Here is a 15,882-nt window from a genome sequence, read left to right as displayed (position 1 = left end):
ACACTGGGTTCCGCGGAACCCTTACAAATTTTTTTATTTCAAATTTGCTTTAAGGAAAATAAAAAAAAAATGGTAAATAAGTGTTTTCTTGCTACAAAAAAATATGAGAAATTCTCTTTCATTTCTTTTTAATAAAAATTACCTTTTGAGTTATCTACCCTTCAATTACTAAGTTAACAATTTGAATTTGAACGAACTTATTTATTTGTTTCTTGCATAAATCAGAATAAATCACTTGTTTTACTTTATTCAGATACACAGTTGAATCCATAAATTTATCTAAAAATTGACAGATTTAAGCAAAGAACTAGACCTAAAGTGAACTCATGTGCAGATCCAGCCATTTTCACAAGTGGAGGGGAGTGGGTTCCAACCATATTTTCCCGTTCTTATGCATTGGTCGCTTAATAAAAGGGGTTCCAACCCCTGGACACCCTCTGGATCAGCCAGTGGTGAACTGCTATTTTACAATCCAAAATGGTAGTATACTGGTATCTTTACTAAGTATTCTGAACATTTTAGTCATGAAAAACATCAAAGATGTAATTCAAACAAAGTTGTGTCACTCTGTTACATTAAAATTCAAGAATTCTTTTTTATTAAAACAGGATCACTTACACACACTTTGTAACTATTAAAAAAAGTGAAACAAAAAATTAAATCCATAACAAAATAAAATGTATATAAAATGGGTCTGGCAGAATGAAGGATACAATAAACTGTACTAATCAAAAATGTTTAAATATAAATTCAAAAATTACCATTAGAAAGAAATATTTTAAGAATTATGAAAAAGCATGTTTGAACAAATTAGTTTTCAGTTTTATTCTTAAAACCTTTAATAGAATGAATGTTTTGTAGATCCTATTCATGAACTATTTAGTTCTCTGAGTTAACAAATGCCTTCTTTCAATTGAAAAAACTTGACCATTTATGTTTTACATGGTTTGTGAGGATCTTACCTGGCCGTAGACCCTTGGTTAGTTGTATCAGTGGCCAAAAATAGGAACCGTAAATAATGCACTTTAACAATCAGTGCATATAAAAGCCTAGTTTTATCTAGTGTTTGAATAAGGGCTTGTAAGGAAAAGTGTCTGTGTCTGGTATTAATAAGGGCTTGTAAGGAGAAGTGTCTGTGTCTGGTATTAATCTACCAGCTTTCTTTTGTAATTTTAAAATATCCTATTTAAACCCTCACAGCTGCAACTCCAAACTATACAACAATATACAAGATATAAGGGACCAATATTGATAAATGTAAAAATCAATGTTGGATAACCAAACTTGCAGCAGTTAACGCCCCCACCCCACCCCCAAACTATTTGATTTCAGTTTGTTATCCTACATTGATCTTTTGATGTCGTCCCTATTTTAAGTATAATAGAAAAAAAATTTGCAGTCTAGATTTAGAAATTTCTTAATCTTTAATAGTAGATATACTCACTTGATCCTAGATGAAATTTTTGAGCATAATTGAGGTACATGTATTTAGTTTTAAAATTTGTCTGATGATCCTGCCTGCAAACAAAGATGGCAGACATGCCTTAAAAAGAATATAGGGACAATGCAGGCTTTGACTTTAACTTGGAAACTAAAGCATTAAGAGCAAATCTGATGCTCAGGTAAAAATTTTGATCAGGTTGAGATTGATCCACCCTAAAATTATCAGCTGAATCAGACAATTCGTTGTTGGGTTGATGACCCTGAATTGGTAATTTTAAGGAAAATTTGTGGTTATTTTGAATATTATTAAAAATAGAAATATACTGTAAACAGCAAGAATGTTTTTCAAAGAAACACCTACAAAAAGTCAAATCACCCAAAATGCCATGCAATTGACTCCTAAGGGATGTCTATTTACTGATAATATAAATATAATTCATCACTTTTAGAAGACAATATAAAAAAGAAGATGTGGTATGATTGCCAATGAGACAACTATCCACAAAAGACTAAAATGACAGACATTAACAACTATAGGTCACCGTACGGCCTTCAACAATGAGCAAAGCCCATACTGCATAGTCAGCTATAAAAGGCCCTGATAAGACAATGCAAAACAATTCAATGAGAAAACTAACGGCCTTATTTATGTAAAAAAAATGAACGAAAAACAAATATGTTTTAGTTTCTTGTGTATAATTCTGAGTTTAGTATGACATCCATAATCACTGAACTATTATGCATATTTTTAGGGGCCAGCTGAAGGACACCTACGGGTGCGGAAATTCTCGCTACATTGAAGACCCATTGGTTGCCTTCGGCTGTTGTCTGCTCTATGGTCGGGTGGTTGTCGCTTTGACATATTCACCATTTTCTTTCTCAATTTTATGTAACACATAAACAAACAACAACCACTGAATTACAGGCTCCTGACTTGGGACAGGCACATTAATAATGTGGCTGGTTAATTTAAAACATGTTAGCAGGATCCCAACCCTCCCTCTAACCTGGGACAGTGGTATAACAGTACAACATAAGAACGAACTAAAAAAATAAGTTGAAAAAGGCTTAAATCATCAGATGGACAAAAATACAAGTGGATGTTTACTTCAGTTGAAACATGTTTGCAATTGCTTACTAGAATTTCATTGTCAATAATAAATTAATCTGAAAAAGTATTGTGAAGACTTGCCATGGTTTTAGCTTCCATCTAAATCAAACAACTGTCAACAAAACATTTAGATGTCTTACTTCAAAGGTTGGAAGCAATTTATGGAAAAATTCTGCTGAACATAATACTGTATAGCGGCTTATTTTTTCGCTCATTTATGCAGATAGAACAAAATGTAAATGCATAAGTATTGATACAAGTTTTGAATTCACCAAAGTAATAAACCGCCAAAATATTTTGTTTACTTTATTCATTAAAAATCACTAAATTTTACACTGGAAAAAAACATGTTATTTGGTATACCTTAGGCAACAACCATCTGATTTTCGGGAGGGGGGCTATGGTTTTTTTTTCTCGACAAACTTTTTTTTTTGCCTTCGGCAAAGAACATTCTATTTTTTTGGCCACCAGTCGAAAACAATTTTTTTCTTTCAATGTTAGCATTACATATAGTGGCAGCTGAGGGTGAAACAAACAATTTTTTTTTTCTCAGGATCAAAAACAAATTATTTTTTTCTCCAAAAACTGGAAACAAAAAAAAAACATAGCCCCCCCCCCCCCCCCCTTCCCCCCCAGAAAATCAAATGGTTGCTGCCTTATTACCAATAACTCTCGAAATCATAAATACAGCTGAGTGAGTTTCACTTGTTTAATTGAATAATGTGCATGCTCAATTTTGGAATTGAAAGTTGTCATCCTCATTACTCAGTGCAGGGGAGTTATCTGATATAAATGAGGTAATATTGGTCAGTTTTTACCATTTTGTGTTATTTGTTGTAGCTATGAATTTTGTTGGTTTTAAACATTTATAAAAAGGGAATTTTGCTAGATAAATTCACCACATTTATTTTTTAGTCCGAAACATTACACTAAATGTCAAAAATTTGATCACAATCCAAATTCAGAAGGTGAGTCAAATTTGAATGTTTTATCCAAACTTGCACCAAATATTCAAGGTTTGACTTCTGCGGTCATATGGGGCTGGGCTCAGCAAAGCATTTGATTGTAACTTATTGTTGTCTATTAATTAACAAACATAACTAAGATCATTTAACTCTTCTGTATTTTCAGACAAAACGACAAAAAAAGCAAGAAAATGAATGGTATACTGTGTATGGTGAGAGAGTTCGTCAACTTAGTAGGTCTGTGTCCGTATGGTCCTTCGGTAAGATCATGTTTTGAGTCGGAGACGTCACCCCAGGTTCAAGGTTTGTGGTGTTTAGAGCGTGTTCCTTCCCCTGTGGTAGAGTCTCCTGAGCTACCAAGGGCTGCTGTCCCGGAGCAGTGTTTGGTGGAAGCACCCCGTGTTGCATTGTTTTCAGCAATGCCATTTGAGGTAGAAGTCATTTCTACTTTGGATGACACTGTTGAAAATGATACAGCGGTGTTTGAGGAGGTAGAGGAACATGAGTTGGTTTTCGACACAGATGATGCTGACCTTTTCTCAACCTGGGAACAGGAGCAGCAGCAGGCTGATCAGTTTTGGGAAGATTTAGAGAGGAAAGTTCTTCAGGTTTCAGAAGATTTGGAGGCCATATCTGAGGATTGTGGTGAGGTAAGACACAGGTTGGAGAGTGATGATGAGACTCTGCAGATGTTCGGCGCAAACTTAGAAAGTGAGGGTCGAAATCTGCAGATGCAGTATGTAATCTCCAGGGTTTTACCTTGCTGTGGTCCTTTGGATTTAGAAGAATGTGCAAGTGATGTGAAGGAGCTGTCTCTAGAGGATGACGAGGTCTTTACTGATGAGCAGGATAGAGTTGTGATTTGGGACGAGGAAGGCAGAGCAGCTATGAGGAGAGTTTGGTTTAGGAGGCATTTCATGAAGAGTCATAGTCTGAATGGTTTTTGGAGGACTTTAAGAGGGTACAGTTTGAGGTGTCGGATGTTTCAGCTTAGTATTGTGTGTCGTTGAGAAGAGTAGGTTCAAATTTGTATTTTTGTTAGTTTTGTCCCTTTTGGCCAGTTGCCCCCTAATTACCTGACAAGTAATAAATGAATGATTGATGGTATTGATTGATTGGTTGATTGATGTTATAGTGATGATTGTATCTTGAACACTTCATTGACGGTTTGGTCTTTTAATAGTCTCAACAGGTTAGGAATTCTCTGGCAAAAATGAAAACTATAAAAAGATAGAAGTAAACCTGCCCTTAGTCTTACTCCCTGAGTCCCCCTTTACCCAAGTACTCTACCCTTACTTTCTTTGTATATATATGTATATATGTGTAAATAAAAGCATGATTGTTTTATACATATTTTAGTTAAGTCAGACATTGTATGTTACCAAAGGTAGATGTATAATGTTGTTGTAGTATGTTATCATCATTAGGATATCAGAGACCTTCATATGTACAGTAATCATAGAAATAGAGTATTCATTTTGTACAGCAAAAACATTCAAAAACACTAAGTGATTTAGGTGAGAATTCAGGATTTCACCCAAGGTAAAACTTTATCATATTTCATCATCGTTGAAATCATCACACCAGACTTTATCAGTAACGCACACCTACAAATTTGATATGGATCAGACTTTGAAAAAAACACAGGAGAAATTTGGTACAGATCCTCAAAACCTTGTCAGTCAACATTTTTTGGTGTTTCCCTTTTAATGACCTTTTTTCTTATCATATCTTGGACACATACTATTTATAGATACAGATGAATTATAAATAGATAGAATAAAAACTATATCATAGAGATCTAGAATAAAAACTATATTATAGAGATATAGAATAAAAACTATATTATAGAGATATAGAATAAAAACTATATTATAGAGATATAGAATAAAAACTATATTATAGAGATATAGAATAAAAACTATATTATAGTGATATAGAATAAAAACTATATTATAGATAGATAGAATAAAAACTATATTATAGAGATATAGAATAAAAACTATATTATAGAGAGATAGAAAAAACCTATAATTTATAGAGAGATAGAATAAAAACTATTGAAACTATATTAAAAAGAGATAGAATAAAAACTATATTATAGAGAGAGAAAAATCAGCAAGACGAGATCAGTGTTTTATGGGAAATCTATATAGAAGATGTAGAGACAATGTACAACTGAAATGAATCAGTAAATCATTGAGATCAGAAAAATCTAAAATTCCCACGGTCAGATGTTTATGGTCTCCCAGATATCGTTGCCATCTTACAGTATCTTTTTCTTTTTGGTAATCATGACTTATTTTTATTTGGATTTTTTCTAAACTATTTTGTAAAATGTAATATAAAATAACACCTTTCATAATTAGCTCTTTGTGCACCTTACACATGGAAACCTGGTAATAAAAATTCTTGTTTAATCAACCCTCCATGTCTAGTACATCAATATTAAACCATTTTATTCACAAAGTATCAAGAACTAACCTGGGTGGGATTACACTAACATGATACTTCCTAAATAGGTTGTCTGGAAGATGTGTGAATGAATAAATGAATGAATGAAAAAGATAATAATAGAGAGCAGAGAGACAGATATCTTAAGGGTATTATGTACTGGTCTGTGGAGGGAAGTTATTTAGGAATGTTTATATAATTCTAGTAATTTTCAGAACAGTTTGGTATTTCTGAGCTAGGAAAAATTTACTATTTAAAGAAAAATTGGTTAATGTCAAATTTAGAGTCAGAATAAATGTATGTTCCAGTAGATTTTAAATTAAAGTCAATATTAATGAATTTATTCAATTTTAGTTTTGTCTTTAGCTTTCATATTTTTGTTTTTAAATTTTCATAACTTTTTCTTCAGACCATTTATAGGTTTTTATTTTAGTATAGATGCTATATTATGAACATCGTTCTGAAGGGCATGACTCTGACCTTAACATCCTTGATCAACCTTGAGGGTCTCTTTGAATATGACCTTAAAAATCATCCCATAGTGCCATATTTTTTACATAGACTTCATGGTAAATTCAACAAAGGGAATCTATAAAACCTGGTTAAGTCAAATTATGACAATTTTACCTGAACAAATTGAAAACCAGTGGTATTTGCCTTACTTGTTTCTTTTTATTGACAAAATTGGTTAACATTTTAATAATTACGAGGAGGAGCCAAAATTGTGTAAACATACAACACAACTGACTTAAAAATTCACACACTAAAAATTCACACACTAAAAATTCACACACAAGAAATTCACACACAAAAAAATCACACACAAAAAAAATCACACAAGCAAAGAAATATGACAGTCACCAAAATAAAAAGTTCTTTGAGTTGACAGTTACCTGTGAGGTAAAACATAATGACATATACACTGGAAAAAAAAAATTCCCTACAGTTGGCGCAGTTAAGATACCTCTGCTTTATCTGACTGCATGACGTCCATACTTGTTTTATTTTAGAACTTACAATTGTCCAGTGATGTTATAGTTGTAGAGGTGTTTAGATCTCTTGTTAGTACAAGTTTCAGTACTTATCTGTCACTAGTAATACTGAGAATAAATGTCACTACAACTGAGCTTTTCCTGCATACGATTGGTTTCCTCACATTACTTGGTATTTTATTCAAAACTCTATACTTTTTTAATATTTTGGTCAGTATTTTTTTCCCTAAAAGCTTAAAGTAACATTTCATTGAGATGTTTTATTGGGACTGATACAAACACAAAGCATTGCAGATTTGTGATAAAAAATAACATAAAATTTGTTTTAATTATTTCATGTTTGTTAATCAATATCAAAAGTAACCTGCAATATATTTAATTTTAATTTGAAGTAATGTGTTGGAAAGATGGTCTCTGATAATTTGGTGGTGACAAACATTCTATTTTTATAAAAAAAAAAAAAAAAAAAAAAAAAATTATAAAAAAAAATATAAAAAAAAAACAAAAAAAAACCACTGTACATAATATCTATGTATAATAAGTTAGTTTTTTTCAGGTATTTTAATCCTTTCTTCAGTTTAATTTCAGAATGATTCTGTTAGACTGGAAAGTGGTTGAGAAACACAGAACATCTCAGGATTTTGATGAAATCGTGATGAAGTAATGGATACATTATCTTCATGGGAAGGCGGAATTGAAATATATCGTGCTGAAGTAATGGATACATTATCTTCATGGGAAGGCGGAATTGAAATATATCGTGCTGAAGTAATGGATACATTATCTTCACGGGAAGGTGGAATTGAAATATATCGTGCTGAAGTAATGGATACATTATCTTCATGGGAAGGCGGAATTGAAATATATCGTGCTGAAGTAATGGATACATTATCTTCACGGGAAGGTGGAATTGAAATATATCGTGATGAAGTATTGGATACATTATCTTCATGGGAAGGCGGAATTGAAATATATCGTGATGAAGTAATGGATACATTATCTTCATGGGAAGGCGGAATTGAAATATATCGTGATGAAGTATTGGATACATTATCTTCATGGGAAGGCGGAATTGAAATATATCGTGATGAAGTATTGGATACATTATCTTCATGGGAAGGCGGAATTGAAATATATCGTGATGAAGTAATGGATACATTATCTTCATGGGAAGGCGGAATTGAAATATATCGTGATGAAGTATTGGATACATTATCTTCATGGGAAGGCGGAATTGAAATATATCGTGATGAAGTAATGGATACATTATCTTCATGGGAAGGCGGAATTGAAATATATCGTGCTGAAGTAATGGATACATTATCTTCATGGGAAGGCGGAATTGAAATATATCGTGATGAAGTATTGGATACATTATCTTCATGGGAAGGCGGAATTGAAATATATCGTGATGAAGTATTGGATACATTATCTTCATGGGAAGGCGGAATTGAAATATATCGTGATGAAGTAATGGATACATTATCTTCATGGGAAGGCGGAATTGAAATATATCGTGATGAAGTATTGGATACATTATCTTCATGGGAAGGCGGAATTGAAATATATCGTGATGAAGTAATGGATACATTATCTTCATGGGAAGGCGGAATTGAAATATATCGTGCTGAAGTAATGGATACATTATCTTCATGGGAAGGCGGAATCTTCATGGGAAGGCGGAATTGAAATATATCGTGCTGAAGTAATGGATACATTATCTTCATGGGAAGGCGGAATTGAAATATATCGTGCTGAAGTAATGGATACATTATCTTCATGGGAAGGCGGAATTGAAATATATCGTGCTGAAGTAATGGATACATTATCTTCATGGGAAGGCGGAATTGAAATATATCGTGCTGAAGTAATGGATACATTATCTTCATGGGAAGGCGGAATTGAAATATATCGTGCTGAAGTAATGGATACATTATCTTCATGGGAAGGCGGAATTGAAATATATCGTGCTGAAGTAATGGATACATTATCTTCATGGGAAGCCGGAATTGAAATATATCGTGCTGAAGTAATGGATACATTATCTTCATGGGAAGGCGGAATTGAAATATATCGTGCTGAAGTAATGGATACATTATCTTCATGGGAAGGCGGAATTGAAATATATCGTGCTGAAGTAATGGATACATTATCTTCATGGGAAGGCGGAATTGAAATATATCGTGCTGAAGTAATGGATACATTATCTTCATGGGAAGGCGGAATTGAAATATATCGTGCTGAAGTAATGGATACATTATCTTCATGGGAAGGCGGAATTGAAATATATCGTGCTGAAGTAATGGATACATTATCTTCATGGGAAGGCGGAATTGAAATATATCGTGCTGAAGTAATGGATACATTATCTTCATGGGAAGGCGGAATTGAAATATATCGTGCTGAAGTAATGGATACATTATCTTCATGGAAAGGCGGAATTGAATTATGTCGGGCTGGAAGTAATGGATACATTATTTTCGTGGGAATTTTCCATTTAAATATTTTGAATAAAAACAACAAAATTTGTTAAATTTATTTTAAAATCACCAAAATCTATTTGTTTTAATGATAAAAACAAAATTTGGCAATTTTTAACTATTTTTTTTATCAAATGTCAAACAAATCACTAAAATTTATTAAAGAAGCATTAAAATATATCCGTGCAATTTTTAATAAAGAGTAAAAATGCTTTTTAAAAATCACAAGTCTAAGTAATTATCTTTTTCTGAATTAAAATAAATAACTGTTTCATTTTTCCAAATTTGAATAAATAACCATTCCATTTCCTAAATTTAGATATCAAAATTTAGCTCACAATAACTAAATTAGTTTGAAAATTGTAATTTTCAGTGTTTCATTGAGATTTGGACCTTCAACAACTTGAATTTACAATAGTGCATTATTATAGTGTCTGATTGCAACATGAATACATTACTTTTTCCTAAAAATTTTAAAAATTGAACACTAGCAAGTCATTAGAACATTACCTATAAACTAGACATGAAACCCAATTACCATACCCAATCACTATACCCCATCACAATACCCAATCACCATACCCCATCACAATACCCAATCACCATACCCCATCACTATACCCAATCACTATACCCAATCACAATACCCAATCACGATACCCAATCACAATACCCACAACCATTAACACTGTATGTATAGAATAAAAGGTAAAGTTTATACTGGCTTGCTGATGTTTTCTGCTTCATTTTCTTTAATTATCCTTTCTCCCCACATAGCAACAGCTTTATATATAGTTGACCTGGGACTGAGCTTTGGAGCAGGTTGGGTGGAATGAGCCAACGTCCAGGAACTGGAATTTAAGAGCTCAGAGGTCTTGAGGAGAAGCCTAGGGGTCTGATGAAAGGGATAGTGAGACTCCAGGCACTTGCATTTAAGGGGTAGGGGATTGTTAACCCAAAACATGTCCAGGGACTTTAATGGCATGGGGGTTGAGGGGGTTATCCCATGGGGTCCAGGGACTTGTTAAGGGCTTGGGGGTCAGGGAGGGTTACCCCATGAGAGTCCAGGGACTTATTTTTATGGGATTTAGAGTCGGGGAGTATTACCCCATTGGAGTCCAGGATCTTGTTTTTAAAGGATCGGGTTAGGGGAGGGTTACCCAAGGGGCTTGTTTTTAAGGGATGGGGTCGGGAAGGGTTACCCCATGGGAGTCCAGGGACTTGATTTAAGGGATTAGGGAGGGTTACCCCATGGGAATCCAGGGACTTGATTTAAGGGATTAGGGAGGGTTACCCCATGGGAGTCCAGGGACTTTTTTTTAAAGGGTTTGGGTTCGGGGAGGGTTACCCCAAGGGAATCCAGGGACTTGTTTTTAAGGGTTTGGTCCAGTGTTATAGAGATGAAGAAGTTGCTGGGTAAGGAGGGGAAGTAAGTAATGTGTTGGTGTTGTAATTTCACACTGTTCTAATACAGTTTAGTTGCTTTGAAGTTTGTGAAGTACAAATAACCCTATACTTTTGGATGAAATGCATTATAAATTTCAAAATAATTTACACTTCCTTTTTCTGAATTTAAATAAATAACACTTTCTTTTGGGTTTTAAATAAATAACACTTTCTTTTCTGAATTTAAATAAACAACACTTTCTTTTATGAAATTTAAATATAAATAACCGTTCCTTTTTCTAAATTTGAATAAATAAACCTTCCTTTTTCAAAATTTAAATAAATGATCCTTTCTTTTTTTAAATTATAAATAAATAAACCTTCGTTTTTATTAAATTTTAATAAAAAGCCATTTCTTTTTCTAAATTTTAATAAATAACCTTCTTATTTCTAATTTTGAAATAATGACCCCCTTTTTTTTTGTGTGCTGGTGGTGTTGCCACAGGTTTGTGTATGCGTCTAGTGTGGTTGGGAGTCAAAGACTCTTACACTGCCGCTGGATAGCTTATATTCATAGGTGAAAAGAAAGCTGAGTGCGTAAGTCTTTCCTTCCAGTACATAGCCTCTACACAAACAAGACTTCTACAGTGCCTCCCCGTGACAGCACATGGTAACTAGGATCTAGTGTCCTAGGCTTGACTGTAGAGGATCTCGGAGTAGCAAGGACCCTAGAGATGAAGTGTGTAGGCCGATCGACATGCGGACATTACTAGCACTCATCAACCTTGCCCCAGTTATGGGTTAAATAGCTGACTGAATGATGGTCGTCAGCCGTGAAAGAAGGAGAAGAAAACTCTTGATATAAAATTTTTGGTAATGTGTATTTGACTCATCAGCAATTGATCTAAAGGAAATAAAGCTTGAGTAAAGATTCTCTGGTTCTCCAGGTTTGGGATTGAGAGTTATGCCAAGATCCTGTCCATGTAAAGAATGATTATATACTGATTAATCTCCCAGATGAGGAACATCACTACCAGATCTGCATCTTTGACATTCGAAAGACAAGGTAAATATGCATAAAGTACATGTAGTAGATGTCTAGCCATTTTATTTAAGTATTTATGATTTTGATGTATAAATTCACGTCTGGATATAGTATTACATAAGTCCACAAGGTACTGTAAACCAATTTATTTTCGCGGATACTTTATTTTGCGATTTACCCTTTCTTTACCACTTTGCGGCTATTTAATTTCGTGATTATCTGATTTACTTGATGAAGTTTATTAAGAAAAGATCAAAGATTGACATATTCGCGACGATTTATATTCGATTTATTTTTCTACTTGCGAAAGTTACGAAAATAAATCGCTCACGAAAACAAGTTGGTTTACAGTAATTAACATGGAGCACCAAAAATACTCATTGATATTCTGTTTTAGTTTAGAAAAGGGATAAATTTTTAAGGGAGCAATCTGACCCTAACCAGAAAACTAGATTGAGTAAATATCAACCTAACAAAATGGAGAATTTTAACAATGGTGCTCTTGAAAGAATAGGAAGGGTACACAGTTCCTGCTCCACAGGTCACAATTAACACTTATGACCAAAATATGTATTACAAATAAGAATTCATAGGCTGAAAAAAAATCATACATAAACTAAAAATATAAACTATAAAAATTCATGAGAATTAGCCTAGAATATTAAGAAGTATTATAATGCCATGATAATATACATGTACTGTAAATTCAGAAATTATTGCGAGGTTTTTATTATTGCGAATAATGCGACAGAGTTGTAAACGCAATAATTAAAACTCGCATTTTGTAATATTTTAACTGAATAAAAATCCTTTTCCCCAAATCCTTAAAATTAAAATCGCATTTAAGTTGAAATTGACAAAATCGCAATAATAAATGCACGCGATAATTTCTGAATTTACAGTTTATTTATTAGATAAAATGTTATGTACATGTATTAGTAATTAGTAATAAGTTATTATTTATTATAGTAACATGTGTATCATAACATAAATCTACATGTATATCAATGGCAGATCCATCCATTTTAAAAAGGGGGGTTCCCAACCCAGGATAAAGGAGAGTTCCAGCTGTTATGTCCCCATTCAAATGCATTGATTGGACAAAAAAAGGAGGGGTTCCATCACCTGGATCCCCACACCCATTGATCTGCCAATGTATATACATAGAAATTTGATATTTACACTTGGCCCATTGGAACTATATGTCACTTAAGGAATATTGTATCTAATTTATCTGTATTAACTGGTAATGATAAGCTGTTGTTTAATTGACTAAATTCCATATACATGTATAGATATTGAAATAAGATGTGGTATAATTGTCAATGAGACAACTGACTCCACCAGAGACTAAAAGAAAAGTTAACAACTATTGGTCAACATGCGGCCTACAATAAGTTTAAAAACTATCACAGTTATGGATTCAATTTTTTTTTCAGTTATTCAGCATATTTTGAAAAGAGAGTAGGACCTGAATGTAAAATAATACCAACTTTAAGGTATGTATGTTGACGGTTACATTAAATCCTTGTTTCAAGGTAACATTAAAGATAATGAACAGTTCTAGTTTATTGCTTCTATAATAATACAATACCTAATTACAGATATAAAATATGAAGATGTGGTATGATTGCAATTTGAAAACTCTCCACAAGAAACCAAATGACATATTAATTAACAGCTATAGGTCACTATTCTGCCTTCAAAAATGAGTGAAAATTAGCCCATACCACATAGTCAGCTATAAATGGGCCAAAAAGTGAAAATTGTAAAAAAAAATCAATTAAGAAAACAAACTGCCTAAATAATGAACAAAACAAATATGTAACACAGCAACAAACATTAACCGATGAATTACAGGCACATACAGAATGTGGCAGGGTTAAACTATTTTGAAGGCATATTGTCCTTATCCATCAAATATTTGGTTAAATGAACATTTTTGTCGAGCCTTCGACTTTAGTCGAAAAAGCGAGACTAAGCGATCCTACATTCCGTCGGCGGCGGCGGCGTCAACAAATATTCAGTCTGTGGTTAAAGTTTTTGAAATTTTAATAACTTTCTTAAACTATACTGGATTTCTACCAAACTTTGACAGAAGCTTGTTTATGATCATTAGATAGTATCCAGAAGTAAATTTTGTAAAAATAAAATTCTATTTTTTCCGTATTTTACTATAAATGGACTTAGTTTTTTCTGCGGGGAAACAAAACATTCACTCTGTGGTTAAAGTTTTTAGAATTTTAATAACTTTCTCAAACTATCCTGGGTTTGTACCAAATTTGGACAGAAGCTTGTTTATGATCATAAGATAGTATCCAGAAGTAAATTTTGTAAAAATAAAATTCCATTTTTTCCGTATTTTACTTATAAATGGACCTAGTTTTTTCTGCGGGAAAACATTACATTCACTCTGTGGTTAAATTTTTTAGAATTTTAATAACTTTCTTAAACTATCCTGGGTTTGTACCAAATTTGGACAGAAGCTTGTTTATGATCATAAGATAGTATCCAGAAGTAAATTTTGTAAAAATAAAATTCCATTTTTTCCGTATTTTACTTATAAATGGACCTAGTTTTTTCTGCGGGAAAACATTACATTCACTCTGTGGTTAAATTTTTTAGAATTTTAATAACTTTCTTAAACTATCCTGGGTTTGTACCAAACTTGGACAGAAGCTGGTTTATGATCATAAGATAGTATCCAGAAGTAAATTTTGTAAATAAATAAATCCATTTTTTCCATATTTTACTTTTAAATGGACTTAGTTTTTCTGCGGGGAACCATTACATTCACTCTTTGGTTAAAGTTTTAATAACTTTCTTAAACTATCCTGGGTTTGTACCAAACTTAGACATAAGATTGTATCCAGAAGTAAAGTTTTTAAAAAAGATTACTCCGTTTTTTCTGTAATTTACTTTTAAATGGACTTTTCTTACAATCATAAAATAGTAACGGTAAGAGGAATATTTTTATTGATTTTTTTCGTCATTGTTGTTGAGCCTGCGATTTACAGCAAAAATAGGCGAGACACTGGGTTCCGCGGAACCCTTACAAATTTTTAATCCATGGTGCCTGAAAAAATTGACATGTTTATTTAAAAATATCTGAAGTAAAATGTAAGTACAATGGTAAATCATACTTGATGCCATAAGATTTAATACAATTCTTAACTATTTTATATGAAGAATTTCTTTAGCCTCTGTGTCCTGGTTACCCCATATATGGATAAAATGTAAATATTTTCTGACATATTCAACATTATATATATTATTTTGTGAATTTTAGTTTGTTTTGAATGAAATTTTTATAAATATATTTTATTTTCTGTTTGTAGACCAAGCGTGCTAGTTAATTTAGAAATCAACTGAAGCAGAAGAATTAATTGTGTTGATCTGAGGAACTTCGAAACACTTATTGACCAAAAACAATATGTAGTAAAGTAATACAATTATGTTATAAGAGAGAGAGATAGAAAGAGGGGGAGAGCCAGTTGTAAAGATTTATTCTTTTAAACAAGATACGTTGATTACAAACGAATTTCATAGGCCTACAGTTCCCCCCTAAATGGTCTTAGTTAATACATGTACATGTATACTAGGTGTTTAATGTAGGACTTTGATGTAACTTGTAAGAACAATCAGCTGCCATTGGTTTAACTCTATTTTTATGCCCTTCAGTTGGGGGGGGGGGGGGGGGGGGGAGCACATTGTTTTACTCCTGCCCTTACAATCTTCCATCCTATTATAGGTATATAGATATAAGAAGATGTGAAATAGGTGACAATGAGACAACTCCCCCTCCAATTCACAACTATTCCAGATAACTACTCCTAGAGTTTAATGAGTTATCTCCCATATTTGTAGGTACTTTTGATATTTTGATATTTCCTGATAAGGCTAATGCAAATAGAAGATTTAACTTGTTTTTAAATTTAACAAACTGAGCATAAGTTGTGATGAATGGAAACTAGCAGGCTGAGTTTTAGGGTTAAGGGGAGGGAAT

General features: G+C 32.9%; 1 long non-coding RNA gene across 1 annotated transcript; it reads left to right on the top strand.

Moving 5' to 3' along the window:
- Positions 1-11,227: 11,227 nt before the first annotated feature.
- LOC134716193 (uncharacterized) lies at positions 11,228-15,568 on the top strand. The gene is made up of 3 exons (XR_010106839.1): positions 11,228-11,897; positions 13,316-13,375; positions 15,215-15,568. It is a non-coding gene; the product is annotated as an uncharacterized LOC134716193 (long non-coding RNA).
- Positions 15,569-15,882: the final 314 nt, after the last annotated feature.

Source organism: Mytilus trossulus, chromosome 4 (genome assembly GCF_036588685.1).
Source record: "Mytilus trossulus isolate FHL-02 chromosome 4, PNRI_Mtr1.1.1.hap1, whole genome shotgun sequence".
NCBI lineage: Eukaryota > Metazoa > Mollusca > Bivalvia > Mytilida > Mytilidae > Mytilus > Mytilus trossulus.
This window is presented reverse-complemented; position numbering and strand designations above follow the sequence as displayed.